The 15,923-nt window shown below is 36.6% G+C and overlaps 1 long non-coding RNA gene across 2 annotated transcripts in view; it reads left to right on the plus strand.

Moving 5' to 3' along the window:
- LOC126082685 (uncharacterized) overlaps positions 1–14,914 on the plus strand; it is a 91,871-nt gene extending 76,957 nt beyond the window's left edge. Inside the window, exons 4-5 of one of the 2 annotated variants that reach the window (XR_007518616.1) lie at positions 3,516–3,593; positions 13,561–14,914. This is a non-coding gene — a long non-coding RNA (uncharacterized LOC126082685). The remainder of the gene's footprint in view (positions 1–3,515; positions 3,594–13,560) is intronic. The other variant, XR_007518615.1, reaches the window with a different exon arrangement.
- Positions 14,915–15,923: the final 1,009 nt, after the last annotated feature.

The following is a 15,923-nucleotide window of genomic DNA, read 5'->3' on the forward strand; positions in this document are numbered from 1 at the left end:
TGGAGTAGGATCTGGGAAATTGTTTCCATATTCTTACTTATAAAATAAAAAGCCTGAAGTCAGAATTCCCTAAGAGCTAGCTCATTTGGAATAAAGCAATTACAGTATATTACTCCTAGGCCAATTATTGGAAAACCCATCTAATGGAGCAATAAGTAAAATTTAGAATGCTGAATTAGTCCAGAATGTTTCTCGTTTATGTGAAAACCAGAAGAATTACAATTTAGAAAAGTTACTTTGGGATAGACTCCAGTTTATCAGATAGTTCTTAGTCTTTTGATCAATCATTTAAAATATCCTGAGGAGTTCAGATGTAAGCTAGAAATTTCCAAATAGTAGTTTGTCAGTAAGTTTTTGGTCAATGAAACATACATTTTAACCCAAGCAGTCTTGCTTTAGTCATTATATTAAGTTTGTCTGAAGTTGACCTATTTCCTTACCTATAGCATTGGACCAGAAGACCTGAAGATCCAGTCTGCATTAATGGACTACAAATTTATTCTTCTATTTAATTACCATCAAGTTAACATCCTTGACTAGTCAACTTCCGGATTAAAAAAAACAAAAAAACCCAATAGTAAACCTCTTAAACAACCCAAAATTCAACCAAACACACTCCATTGGGTTGATTCTGACTCATTTTGACCCTGTAGGACAGGGCAGAACTGCCCCATAGAGTTTCCATGGCTGTAAGTCTTTACAGAAGCAGGCTGCCACATCTGTCTCCCACAGAGCAGCTGATGGGTTTAAACTACCAATCTTTTGGTTAGCAGCAAAGCACTAACCACTTCGTGAACAAGGCTCCTTTTAAACAACCCAGAACACAATTATTTTATTAATGACTCAGAAAACTTTTTGGATTTTACAGTAAGCTTTTCAATTAAAATAAGCCTAAAGGTTTTATATGAATTATCTTTAATACCGTTAGATTCTGTGGTACCAACAAATACGGGGAATACACAGTGTTGCCATCCTGTTTCACTTTTACTTAAACAATGCCAAAATGGCATTTTCTTACAGGTAATTGTTAGTCGCCTTTGAGTCGGCTTCAAATAATGATAACCTTTTCTTTTTTACATATAACAGAATGAAACTTTGCCCAGCCCTACACCATCTTCATGATCCTTAGAATGCTCGAGTCTATTGTTGTGGCTATTGTGTAGTACCTTCTAGCCTAGGGTGCTCATCTTCCATACTACATCAAAGAATATTTTGTTGTGAACTGTAAAGTTTTCATTGGCACATTTTCGAAAGCAGATCACCAGGTCTTTCTTTCTAGTCTGTCTTAGTCTGGAAGCTCCTCTGAAACCTGTCTGCCATGGGTGACCCAACTGGTATTTGAAATACTGATGGCATAGCTTCCAGCAATACAGCAACACACAAGCCCATACAGTACAACAAAACGAGAGATGGGTGGTGGTACTGGTGATTACTTCTCTGATGGTATTTCTAATCCTTGTACTAATATACCTTTTCTACAGTGTATCACTGATCTTTGAAGCAAATATTGATTCTGTATGTCCATTTCTTGATATTGCTCTTTCAGAAGAAATTACCTAATTGTGACTCATTCTGTAAGTCATTTTAAAAAGTCACAAACAACTATACTAGTTTACCCATTAAGACAATTTATTGTTTGCATTTATTTTTAAAATGTTTCTATTAACTTTGGTTCCATTCCAATAATCTGTTGTATTGAAGTGAATCATTTAAATTTGTGCTAAATATTTAGTGTTTAAATAAGATGCCATTCATTATGTACATTCATAGAATTTTTCATTTGTTAATTTTATTTCATTGCACTAAAGATATTTGAATCCATGTTATAATAGTAAGTGGATGGAAAGAGATAAAACAAAACAAAACAAAACACCCATTGCCATGGATTCAATTCCAACTCATTGCGACCCTATAGGACAGAACAGAATTGCCCCATAGAGTTTCCAAGGAGCGCCTGGTGCATTTGAACCACCGACCTTTTAGTTAGCAGCCATAGCACTTAACCACTACGTCACCAGGGCTTCCAAAGAGATAAACTGGCCTTATTTCTAAAATCAGAGACACGGGAAAACCAACAAAATCATGGTCAGGGAGAGGGTACTTTTGAATTGCAGCGTTTCCCAAATTATTTTCTTACCTACTTCTAAAGGCTTTGTTTCTCTTGCACTACCTCTTGTGCTTTATCTATCGGGCCAAAGATACAACAATTAGGTCAGGCTCTTGTTCACAAACGGGGGAAGTAAGCGTTCTAAAATGATTTAATACCACGCATTGATGTGTGTGAATTCTTGGGCCTGTGCTTCCCATCTCCTCTCACCAGCCAAAAGCATCAGGAGATCGTCCCTCTCGCTCCCTCACCCTCGTCACTGCGTTTAACACTGTGAAATCGCAGAGGAGGCGAGGTTTTTACTCTATCCCACGACCTTCCTGTGCCCTTCACACCCTTTATTCTGGCCTAATCAGGTTACACGGACGCTGAGTCTGGGGCCTTGTCCCCACAGTGCCACATTGGCCGGGCCAAACAAATCTGTTTTCCAGATATTTCGGAGCTGCCATTTTTATAGTTTTGCCCCTTCTAGATCTTTAGTTTCCCTGGGTGTAAGAAACACCTCCCTTCTCTCTTTTCACCATTCTCTCAGGGACTGTACCTGAGGTAAAACCGCCGCCCACCGTTCCTCTCTGGGGAAGTTCACGCCCACTGACACGTGACCTCTGGCCCTGCCCTCAGGTTCTCCATTGGCCAGGACAAGCCCCGCCCCACTCCAGCCTACCCTTCAGGCTCCTGAGCTTCCGTCGGCGGGTGCCCACTTTGCAGTGCGTCCTGGGCGGAGCCGAGGTCCTCCCGGGTGAATAACACTGATGCATCATGGGGCAGAGTGTGACGGTGGAGAAGGTGGCAGGAAGCCAGAAGGAGCCCAGTGCGAAGGGTGTGACGGGTCTGGAAGACCCGGCGAAGGAGTCTGGGCTGTTTTGGCAGCGGTGGCTCCAGCGTTATTAGCTAGCCCTGGCACAACGCAACAAGGCTCACCCATAAGGCTAGAGGAAAGGAAAAGGCAGAAGCGTTCCAGAGGTAAAATTGAGAGGATTTAGCAACCAAACGGGTTCAGGGGAAGGAGGAAACAAAAGGGAGAGGCAAAAAGGACTCACGTGTCCACCATGGACTTGGTCATGTCTTGATGGTGGAGGAACATTTCAGCGGCGTTAGAAGATAATGGGTTTGAATGCAGCCACCCCCTTACACATACACACACACTCTCTCACGCTCCTTTTGGAATCTCTGAACCCACCTGATGAGGAAGAGGAACTGTTGCTTTCTATTTCTTAATTCCTGTCTTTTAATGATATGCTTGGCATTAAAATTCCATCCCAGAAAATTAAGTAACACGCACTTATTTATTTTGCTAACACATGGGTGTCTTTCAATTATAACTATAATTATTACCTAAATACTAATTGTGAAACTTTAGTGAATACATCACATTATTTTCTTAAGTTATCTTCATTATTTTGTACAGGTCTGTGCAGTTTGCTTCAGTGAAATGGATTAAATGTTTGGCAAGAATCTGTTTTAAAGATGTTTACCTGACATTGAGGTACATTAATTATTTCGTATTCTTGGATATATATGTTTTATTAAAATCAATTTAAATAATTTTGTAGAAATTACAAAAGCAAAATACTTATACTCACTGTAGCCAGTGAAATCATCCAAAGATGTTTACAGAAAAAATAATCTCCATTAATATCATCACCACTAGCCTGTCCTCCCCTCCCCACCAGGTAACCAGTGTTAACAATCTGGGGTGTATCTTTTCATATTTTCCTCCATGTTCATACAAACTTACACAGATACGCATATACAAAGTTGGCTGGCTAATTATATAAAAATGGGTAATTTACTTTCCTCACTAAATAATACATCATAAACAACCTTCCAGGTCAAGATACATAGATCTAACACCCTTAAAAACAAAAAAACAGATGCATAATATTTCATAGTAGGGCTGTGCCATGATTTATCTAAACATTTCACTATGGATGGATTTAACAGATTGTTTCCAGGTTTTTACCTTGACAATGTTTCAATAAGAATTTTTGGACACATACCTGAATATTGTCACTGTTATTTCCATGACATAGTTTCCTGTTGGTTTGCTGGCTCAAATTGCAAGTGCATTTAATAAATATTGCCAATTTACCTTCCAAAAATTAATAGCAATTTTCATTAACAATATCTGACAGGGACCATCTTCCTGAATATTCAACATCACTGAATCTATTGTTCTTTAAAATAGTCCGTCAGTCTGATGCATAAAAAATACTATCTCATTTTAATATGCGTTTCTCTGATTACTGCTAAAATTAAACAATTTTTATATGTTTATGAGCTCTTTGGATTTCTTCTACCTTGAATTGATTGCCTAATTTTTGTGTGTGTGTCTATTTGTTAGTGGCTGAGGTCAGCCTGTTTTTTTATTGGGTAGGTTGTTTTCTTGTGGATCTTATATATAGATGTGTTGGTTAAGATTAGATTTGGCTACAAATAACAGAAAATTCCAAAATAACATAAATAAGATAAAATTCATTTCTCTTTCATGTAAATGAAATCCAGAGATAAAAGGTTCAGGACTGTCCCACAAAGGCCTCAGGGACTTACCCACCTTCCAGCTCAGTACTTTGATATTCAGATGTTGTGGTCCTTGTTCTCATGGTCTCAGGTGACAATATCTGTGTTTTAGGCAGCAGGGCGAAGGCAGGAATGAAAAAGAGAAGCCAAGGGCACAGTGTTTCTTTATATATCTGTAAAATTGTGAAATATAATGTTCATACAGAAAAGTGCATAAGACAATGTATGGTTTTAAAAATTATTTTAAAGAAACATCCATGTAACCTCCATTCAAGTAAAAAAAACAAAAATTACAATAATTTTAGATGCCCTGTTTCCTTTTCTAATCTCAACTCTCACTAGGGCAGTCTCCCTCTAGACCTAAAAAAAGACCTAGAGATAACTATATTCTGACTTCAGGGTAATCATTTCCTTGCTTTTCTTTAAAGTGTTTCACCCAAGTATGTATTTCTAAGCAGTATAGTTTTGCCTGTTTTTGAATCTTCTGTTCGTATCCTTTTGGTTCTTGCTTCTTTATTCAATGTATGTTGTTGTATGTATGTATGTTAATTCAGTTTCATTGTTGAATAGAATTCCATTTTATAAATATTCCTCAATTTTGTTTAACCATTCTACTGTTGATGGAGCTTTGGATTTTTTTTACAATTTTTGGCTATTACAAACCTAGTACTTGTATTTTGGTAGACATGTGCACACATTTCTCTAGGATAGACATTGAGGAATGAATTTCTGGATTATAGAGAATGCATACCCTCACAATTATTCAGTAATGCCAAACCGTTTACCAAAGTGATTGTATCAGTTTACACTTGCACCAGCAGGAGTCCCTGAGTGATACAAGTGATTCAGCACTCTACTACTAGCCAAAAGATTAGAGGTTCAAACCCTACCCAGAGGTACCTTAGAAGACAAGCCTGGCGATTTGCTTCTGAAAGGTCACAGGCTTCAAAACCCTGTGAGCAGTTCTACTCTGCACACACGGGGTTGTCATTAGTTGGAATCGACTTGACAGCAAACAGCAACCACAACATTGCTCTGTGTTTCCTCCTCCCCCTAATAATTTTGGTGAGAATTAATTTTTTGGCACTCCTACAGTGTTTATCAGTGTCCTCACTTTGGGCAATTTTTGTGCTTTGCATTATAATTATTTTGTTCATGTCTGCGTCTCTCATCAGACTGCAGTCTTCTTGTTACTAACCCTTAGTAATTTTATACTTATTAATTTTGAGAACCTGAGGGGTATCCAGTTGTCTCTTAAGGAAGGTTCCCATAAACTGTCATATGACACTTCTGCTTACATCTTATTGGCCAGGCACTAGTCACATGGTCATACCTAGCTGCAATTAAATTTAGAAGATGCAGTATTTATTTCGAATAGCCATATGCATGGTTACAACTTGGAGATTCTATTATTAAAAAAGGTAAAATATATATTCAGGGATATATAGAGTGGCGCCCTGGTGGCACAGTGGTTAAGAGCTTGGCTCCTAACCAAAAGGTTGGCAGTTCAAATCCACCAGCTGCTCCTTGGAAAACCTATGGAGCAGTTCTACTCTGCCCTGACGTTGGAATTGACTCGACGGCAACAGGTTTGGTTGCCATGCTAAGGATAATAATTTTTAAAATAACTTTTATTGAGCACTTACTCTCTGCCAAGCACTCTTCCAAGCACTTTGAAATAATTTATAGCGTAGATACTGTACTATGAGCCCCAGTTTACAAATGAGAAAATGGGGGAAATTAAAAGTCTAAGTATTTTGCCCGATACTAAACAGCTAGAAAGTATAAGACAGGTTTGCAAATCCAGGCAGGCTGGCTTTCAAGCCCATGCTCTTAACCAGGCCATACCTCTAAAAGGAATATTAGCTTTTAGTCCACCATATGTTTTGCGAACATTTTCTCCCTGTTTATCTTTGGAAATATCTAAATGTAATTTTCTTTATATGACTCCCATATCAAAATGGTCTGTGGTTTTTTGTTTATTTGATAATGTTTCTGCATCATTATTTCTAATATTTTGCACATGAAATCTTAGAATAATTACTTTTCTCTATAAGTTTTACTTCGTCATTATTTACATTATTGTTACTTTAAATCTAAATGGAAATAAAATAAGCTTAGACACATACTTGAATATGAACTAAGCTGAGGAGCCTTGATAAAGGGGAAGAAATGAAGCCATCTCCTGTCCACACTAATTTTACATATTTGTAGAAATCTCTTGTAATAATATTAGGCTTTATCATCATATTTACATGCTGTACTGTTGAGGCTGTAGTAGTACAGTCATGTGCCGCGTAACGTCCATTCAAGCAATGTTATGGATTGAATTATGTCCCCCCAAAATGTGTATTAACTTGGCTAGGCCATGATTCCCAATATTGTGTGATTGTCCACCATTTTGTTATCTGATGTGATTTTCATGTGTGTTGTAAATCCTACCTCTATGATGTTAATGAGGCAGGACTCAATCTACAAGATTAGCTTGTGTCTTAAATCAGTCTTTTCTGAGATATAAAAGAGAGAAGGGAGCACAAAGACAAGGGGACCTCGCACCAACAAGAAAGCAGCGCCAGGAATAGAACATTTCCTTTGGACCCGAGGTTCCTGCACTGAGTAGCTCCTAGATAAGGGGAAGATTGATGACAAGGACCTTCCTCCAGAGCCCAGAGAGAGAGAAAGCCTTTCCCTGGAGCTGGCACCCTGAATTCAGACTTCTAGCTTCCAAGAATGTGAGAGAATAAATTCCACTTTGTTAAAGCCATCCGTGGTATTTCTATTACAGCAGCACTAGATAACTAAGACAGGCGACATCTGACCGCATATATGTCCGTGGTCCCATAAGGTTATAAGAGAGTTCAGAAATCCCTACTGGAGAATGGGACATAGTGGGTATAACCAGACATAGTGGATGTAACCAGATGTAATGAATGCAATGCCTTCCCACATGCAACATGTGAATACATGTATCACATGGCTCTTGTATACAAAGTGATTCCACTGCCCGGTGTATAATGGTACAGTACATATAAAACTTATAATACATGTCTTGATAATCATAATGCCTATATTATTGGTTTATGTATGTGCTGTACTATACTTTCTATCATTATTTCAATGTAAACTTTCCCTAGTTACTGTATAACAATATATGCTTCGACTCATAGGCAGCAGCATCCAATCTTGTGTATTATGCATCTCGAGTGTTGTAGCATTATCTCTCTGTTTAATTTTCTTTTGAAAATATTATCAAGAAGTGCATCATGGCTCTCAAACACAGCAAAACCAGTGCTAGTGATAGCAGCAGGAAGAGGCAAAGGAGAAGTATAGATTTGGAAATGAAACAAAAGGTTATTAAACACCACAAGGATGGAAAATCAAAGAATGCTATTGCTCGCAATTTAGACATGTTTGCACAACATCCAAAACCCATAACATCCTATTTCCCAAAACGTATCTTGGACATTAAGCGACACTGGACTCTAATAACATTTAATGTTTATTGAGAACATACTTTGTGCCAGGCATAATATTAGGCACTGAGGATGCAAAATTAAGGGGAAAAAAAATCTTTGCCTTTAAGAAGCTCACAAATCCTTGTTTGAAGTTGCTCTTATGTTTCATCTTGTCAGACAATTCTATACACTGCTACCAGGATGATATTTCTGAAACAACTGATAACATCACTCCCCTGCTCAAATCTCAGCTCTCTATCACCTACAGGATAAAATCTAAAATCCTTAGCATGGAACAACTACACCCTCAACTCCATTTACTCTGGCACCCTGAACCTTTGACTATTCTCTGAATATCTCACAGATTCTCCTGCTTCCAAATCTTTGTTCTTGTTTTATTTTACAGCCTTATCAGATGTTGAAACCCTATTCATTTTCCAAGGTTCAGTTCAAATGTTTCCTTCTCCCACTGATAATTTTGGTAAGAACTAATTGTTACCTTTTTGGCACTCCTACAGTTTTTGTCAGTATGTCACTCTGGGTAATTTTCATGCTTTGCATTTATAATTGTTTTGTTCGTATCTGCCTCCTTCATCAGACTACAATCTTTTTGAGATCATGGACCTGTCTTAGTTATGTTATATACTCTAGTAACTAGCACAGTGTTTTATCCAGAGTAAGAACTGAAATAAATATTTAATTGAATTTACTTCTTAAAAGCTGGCACTAGGTCGTTTTGGAATAATGGCTATCACCATTTTTATTTTTGTCTTTTCTATTAAATATAGGCTTTCTGTGTTTTTGCAGGAGCATCAATGTGTATGAAGTATCTCTCTCACACACACACATACACACACCAGCCAATATGAACATAGTGTGGATGTGGCAGATAATCAGCTTGGGACAGAATTGCAGATTAGCTCAGACCAGATCAAGCAGAAAATCTGGATGTATGGAATGACAAGAATATTACACAAATGTGTTGCATAAGTAATTTATTGTCTTGTGGCTGCTAATTTATAGGTGTAGCCTCACATACTATCTTTTGATCAGTAAAGGGCTGTTTCGCATCGAGGTTGAGAGTAAAAATATTTAAACATATTTAGTACAACTTATTTAATTAAACTAGATAATGCTGGATAGAACTGTGGCAGCAGTACCATGTAAAGAAAGTTTCACAAATATAGAAGACAAACATAAGATTTCATATTCATGCAGTTTACCTTTTTTCAAATACAAGAGGCCGAATGTTTTTGTATCTTTGTAACGTTTGCCTCTATAAACAGTATTGCTTTTCTTTGTTCCACATGTTCAGGTCCTCGACATTTTTCTTATTATAAGCCATCTCATATCTCACATGCTTACTGGATATTTTATACACATTGAAAAATTCACTTACTTGAAGCTCTGGCCAGGATAAGAACTTTATCCATGCTTAGACTTGACTCTGTAACCCTAAAAAAGCCATGGGTAGAAATAAACAGTGATACTTGGGTCTCTATTTCTTTGGAAAAAATGGAAGGTCTTACTCTTTACACTTAATAAGTTCCCAGGGTAATATTCAACCTAATGCCTTCCTAATGTTACAGCCTTATGAGGTTAACAATTTGCCCAAAACTACAGAGATAGGTCTAAAACTTAGGTCCTCTAACATCTATAGTGTGGTAGCTCATTCATTGATTTACCCATCAACTATTTAAGCACCTATTATGTACAAGGGACTCTGCTAGTTGGGGAGAGCAAATGGATTCAACTCAGTCAATGTGGCAGAGAAAATAAGATATTTACATAAATATTATTCCCAGAGGAAATTAGCCACCTTGGGCTAGGTCAATGGGCTCCACCCATGAACTCAGAAGTCCACACAATTCCCTTCACTTCTGGTTAGCCAGCCCTTCCTCTCTCTTTCTGTCTCATCCCTAGCTCCCATGGTCTAGGTCAATAGGTACCAGCAGAACATGTCCAAACTCAGCCCATCTGTTCATTGCTGCACTTCCCCCGCTTCCACTCATTGACCGGACCAAGGTGGTCACCATAAGCAAGCATACCAAACTGTCTACTCCTTTAAGTTTCTCTTTTCATTTCAAAATGTCTATGCAGTGTTATTTGGCATTTTCTTACTCTTCTTCCTTAGGATAAGTATACGTCTTTCTTTCCAAGACTGTTGTCTTTTCAGTATTTATTTACTTCCCAAATTATATTTTACCTAGAAAAATGCATTCTGTATCACAGGATAAAAACAGATATCAAAATCAAAGAGTACCATTCCTCTTGGATTCTTAATTTCCTCTCCACTCACCTCCAGAATTTAGCTCATAGGTTATTTCCTTTCATGTGCATCTTCATTCTCTCCCCTAACATGGCTTTCCTCTCTGTGTCTAAATTATCGTTACAATTATCATTAATTGTATGTACAGTTGTTTGCCTTTCCTCTCCCCTTCCCTTCTTTAGAGCAGGGGACTTGTTGGATGAGTTAACATATTTTTGTATAGCACTTCATATTGCACCTTTAACAAAATCTTTCATTTGTGTTAAGAGCCTAGAAAAGAGTAGGAGCTCAATAAATATTTGTTTCTGATCTTCATAGCAATACTTCAAGGTGTTATTATACTTTACTAACAGATAAAGAAACTGAGGCTCAGAAAGGTTAAGTGACCTGCCCAAGGGCTCAAGTGTTCCAGGATAACCCAAATTCCAACTCAGGAATTCTTTCTACTACAGTACCTGTGGTTTCAGAGTTTTGTTTCCCCATATATCCTAGCTGTATACTTGGATGTTAACAGTTATTGAAAAAGTATTGAATGAATGAGTAAATGCCTGTTAAGACCATAGTCTTTCAGGTTAAGAATCATGAGAGATTTATTGTTCACCAAGAATAAAAGCACTCTAGGTTGTGACTCACCCTCACACATAGTGTTTATTTTTCATTTAGAAAGAAAGAAAACAAACCCTCCCATTCTGATAAAATGACTTTGGCAGTATTATGTTGAAGTCTATATTATCCACTTAAGAATACTGGTCACACACCTTTAGCAAGTTTTTACCTGTTATTTAAAATCAGAAGGTAAAAAGAAATTGGAGGAATACTATGAGTTTTCATGGATAGAACTTAAAAAAAAAATATTCTGTAGTCAAATTTATAATTCTCTTCCTTTACTCTTTCTGCTTTTAGAGCAATGTTTAGAAAGTAGTACCAGTGTTCAAATAATTTTCTTCTACTGTTTTTATTATGTCAACTTTTACATTTAGAATCTTCTGGAATCTGTGTGTGTGTGTGTGTAAAAGGCATGAAACTGGTTTATAATTAAGTTTTTCTTATATAGTTAGCTATCCCTACACTATTTATTGATTTTTCCTTTCTGATTTTAAATTACATATTATATACTAAATTATATATGTATATATACACTTTTTTTTTACTTTCTGGATTTTTAATTTTTTCTGTTGGTGGCTTATTCCTGTGCTATTACCACTGCTTTAATTATTAAAGTTTTAATTTCTGATGGGGAAATGGCCCTTGTTACTCTTATTTCTAAACAATTTCCTGGCTACTCTGTAAGGTTTATTCTTAAAAATGAACATAAGAAACATTTTGTCAAGATCCCACATTTTCTTATACAGGTAGTCCCAGATTATATGTGCATATTCGAGTTACAATGAACTGCACTTATGACCATCTTTTTTTTTTTAATTTTATCATTAATAGTATGTACGGCATAGATCAGTACATAATTTGCTGATATTGTCATTCTCATGCCAACTCCCAAAGACAAATAAAGATTGGATTTATAAAGATACTGACAATAAAAGGCAATAATAATGAAAACTAAAAAAGAAAAAATGAGGTATTAGACTTATGTCAGAACCTACCTATGACAGAGTCCTCTGAATGGAACCTCATGGTAAATCAGGGATTACCTGTCCTGGGATTATGATTGAGATGATATATAAGTTATAGATTAATTTGGAGAATTGACATACTTTAAAGTTTTCAAAATCAGAGAACCTGATATGGCTTTTCATTTACACAAGTCTTTTCTTATTTCTCCCAGTAGTTTTACAATTTTCTGTGTATGTACATGTGTGTGTACATCTGTATGCATGCACACTTTAGCAGAGCACAGTGCTTTAAAGCACATAAGCTAGAATCAGACTGCCTGGGTTCCAAATCCAGCTATGCCATTTCACCTTTGTGTGCCTCATTTCCCCCTTCTCTAATATGGGGTTCATAGTAATAGTGCCTCCTAGAGTTATTGTGAAGATTAAATGAGTTAGTATATGTGAAGTGCTTGAAAGTTTCTAGCACATAGTAAGTACCATATAAGTATATGTATATATACTATATATGTGTATATATACTATACATATTTCATATTAAATTTAAATTTATATGCTCTTATTACAAATGGAATTTTCTTCCTATGATCTTATTTTCATTATGAAATACAATCTCAATAAATACAAAATATTGAAATTCCAGCCTCCAGAGGGCTCCCCGTTCCTGTGAATTAATGTATTTTCCCATAGCTTACTTTTTAAGAATTTTGTGTCATTTAGGGCCAAGTGATGAAATGTAGAAAATTAGGATCTGATGCTGTTGAAAGGTCAAGTAAGATAAAATCAAGAGCTGGTCCACTGAAAATACTAATAGAACAGATGGTTCTCTTACAAATTTGATCAAAGAGAAAACAGGTGAAAATGCAAATAAAAATTTGGAATTAACAGAAGAATGTAAATATCTAAAGAGAAGTTTAAAAATTATAAGAATACTCAGTTTAACTTGTAAATAAAGTAACATTTTTAACTAAATAGGATGTTACCTAAAAAATACAAATTATGAGAACTGATATAAGAAGAGGCAGAATACTTAAACTGGCCAACGACCATAGGGGAAATGGAAAAGGCTACCCAAAATTCTACCTCTGAAACCTTAACTCATTCTACAAAGTTAACATAATGATGATCTAAATTAGGAATAGCAGAAGAAAAGAACAAAACAAAAAAAACTACAGTCCAATTTAATAATGAAAATAAATGCAAATATCCTAAATAAAACATTAACAAACTGAATACAACAGCATTTTAAAGCTGAACACATCGTGGCCAGATAGATTTTTATTCCAGGAATGCAAAAATAATCCAGTGGATTAAGACACGAGCTTCTAATGATTTGTACCTAACTAATGAATAAATCTTTAAATACTTTATATCATTTTCCTCCTAATATTACCTATTTTGCTCCTTTGTTTGGTCATCTCTGCTTAGAACACCTTCTTACACTTGTCCATCCAATAAACTCCTACTTAAAGACTCAAATCAAGTGTAACCTCTGAGTCTCTTTCTTTGATGCCTCCTGACCCCAGGCTGAGAAACTGCTACTCTTGTGTACTTCCACAAAACCCTATGTTTACCTCTATTACAACTTATCAAACTGCTTTATAATTACCAGTTAACTTGTTTGTCTCCCCCACCAAACAGGGAACTGCCAGAAATTCAAGCCGTATTTAGAAGAGGACGTGGAACCAGGGATATCATTGCTGATGTCAGGTGGATACTGGCCGAAGGCAGTGAATACCAGAAAGGTGTTTACCTGTGTTTTATTGACTATGCTAAGGCATTCGACTGTGTGGATCATAACAAATTATGGATAACATTTTGGAGAATGGGAATTCCAGAACACTTAATTGTGCTCATGAGGAACCTGTACAAGGATCAAGAGGCAGTTGTTCGAATAGAACAAGGAGTTACTGCATGGTTTAAAGTCAGGAAAGGTGTGCATCAGGGTTGTATCCTTTCACCATACCTATTCAGTCTGTATGCTGAGCAAATAATCCGAGAAGCTGGACTAAATGAAGAAGAACAGGGCATCAGGTTTGAAGGAAAATTCTTTAACAACCTTTGTTATGCAGATGACACAAACTTGCTTGTTGAAAGTGAAGAGAACTTGAGGCACTTAGTGATGAAGGTCAAGGACCACAGCCTTCAGTATGGATTGCACCTCAACATAAAACAAAAATCCTCACAACTGGACCAATGAGCAACATCATGATTAATGGAGAAAAGACTGAGGTTGTCAAGAATTCCATTTTATTTGGATCCACAATCAACACCCATGGAAGCAGCTGTCAAGAAATCAAAAGATGCATTGCATTGGGCAAAGGCTGCAAAAAACCTCTTTAAAGTGTTGAAAAGCGAAGATGTCACCTTGAGGACTAAGGTACACCTGACGCAAGCCATGGTGTTTTTAATTGCCTCATATGCATATGACAGCTGGACAATAAATAAGGAAGACTGAAAAAGAATTGACGCCTTTGAATTGTGGTGTTGGTGAAGAATGTTGACTATACCATGGACTGCCAAGAGAACGAACAAACTTGTCTTGAAAGAAGTACAACCAGAATGCTCCTTAGAAGCAAGGGTGGTGAGGCTATGTCTCACATACTTTGGACATGTTATTAGGAGGGATCAGTCCCTGGAGAAGGACATCATGCTTGGTAAAGTAAAGGGTCATCGAAAAAGAGGAAGAACCTCAATGGGATGGATTGACACAGTGGCTGCAACAATGGGCTCAAGCACAGCAACAATGGTGAGGATGGTGCAGGACAGTGTTTTGCTCTCTTGTACACAGGGTCACTATGAGTTAGAATCAACTCAGCGGCACCTAACAACAACCACAATAACCAAACCGTGAGCTCTTCAAGATAAAGTCTATTTATTTCTCTTTTCTGGATACCTGGCACATAAAAATCTGGTACACAGTGGGCCCTCAATAAATTGCTGAACAATTGAATATATTCATAGCTTTTGGTCTTACATTGTGCTTTTATTTTAAGTTGCCTTAAATCTTTTAAAGTAGTTTTTAAACAAATGATTATCTTTCATACATTAAATATGAAGAATTTCATAGTGCCTGGTAGAGATAAAGGGAAAAATATTTGGAAGTCTAAATATGTTTCATGGATCAGGTTTTATATAGTGTTCAGAAATGAACATAATTGCTAGCTACAATTTTTCTGTTACCAACAGAATTAAATTGAATTAATTCAGTTATGGGTTTAGTTATACTAGTGAATTCATTAGACAACAACCTAAAATAATTTTTTAAATCTACAAAATATCAGTGCATGTTCAATAAAGGTATGGCATCTACTTTCTCTGTTTAATGCTTTCACTAGCATTTCCAAAGGGAAAGAAAACAAGTAGTAAGAATCAAAAGCATTGACACAAGAAGAACTATTAGTCAAATACAGACAAAAAAGTTGTATATGGAGATCCAGTGTGTTTGGCTTAAAAGAAACTAAACAAAAAAACCAAACCCATTGCCATCAAGTTGATTCCAATTCATAGTGACCCTATAAGACAGAGTAGAACTGCCCCATAGAGTTTCCACAGAGTGACTGGTGGATTTAAACTGCTGACCTTTTGGTTAGCAGCTGTAGCTCTTAACCACTGTGCCACCAGGGCTCCCAAAGGAAATTAATACAATAAAAATCACCCTGGGAAGGTAAAATCAGTGACTTTGGAAGTCATGACACAAATGTTAGTGACATTAAACTGAGAAAGAGGAGCTTGATTAAAAACAAAACAACTTCATTCCAAATGGAAAAACCTTAATAAAAATAGCAGAAAAGTACTTCATACTTACAAATTTTATTGCATGGGGTAAAGGCCAGTGTTAGCAGCATGCTGTTAGGTTGCATAACAGCATGAAACGGGAATGACAGTTGCCTCTTACTCAATTTCAACAGGCTACACAAGGAGCAGTTCACCTGGTTAAGAGTGTCTTGAAAGTAATCTTCAGCACACCAACTATAATGAAGTACAGAGAAGAACATAATAGA

Source organism: Elephas maximus, chromosome 9 (genome assembly GCF_024166365.1).
Source record: "Elephas maximus indicus isolate mEleMax1 chromosome 9, mEleMax1 primary haplotype, whole genome shotgun sequence".
Taxonomy (NCBI): Eukaryota; Metazoa; Chordata; class Mammalia; order Proboscidea; family Elephantidae; genus Elephas; species Elephas maximus.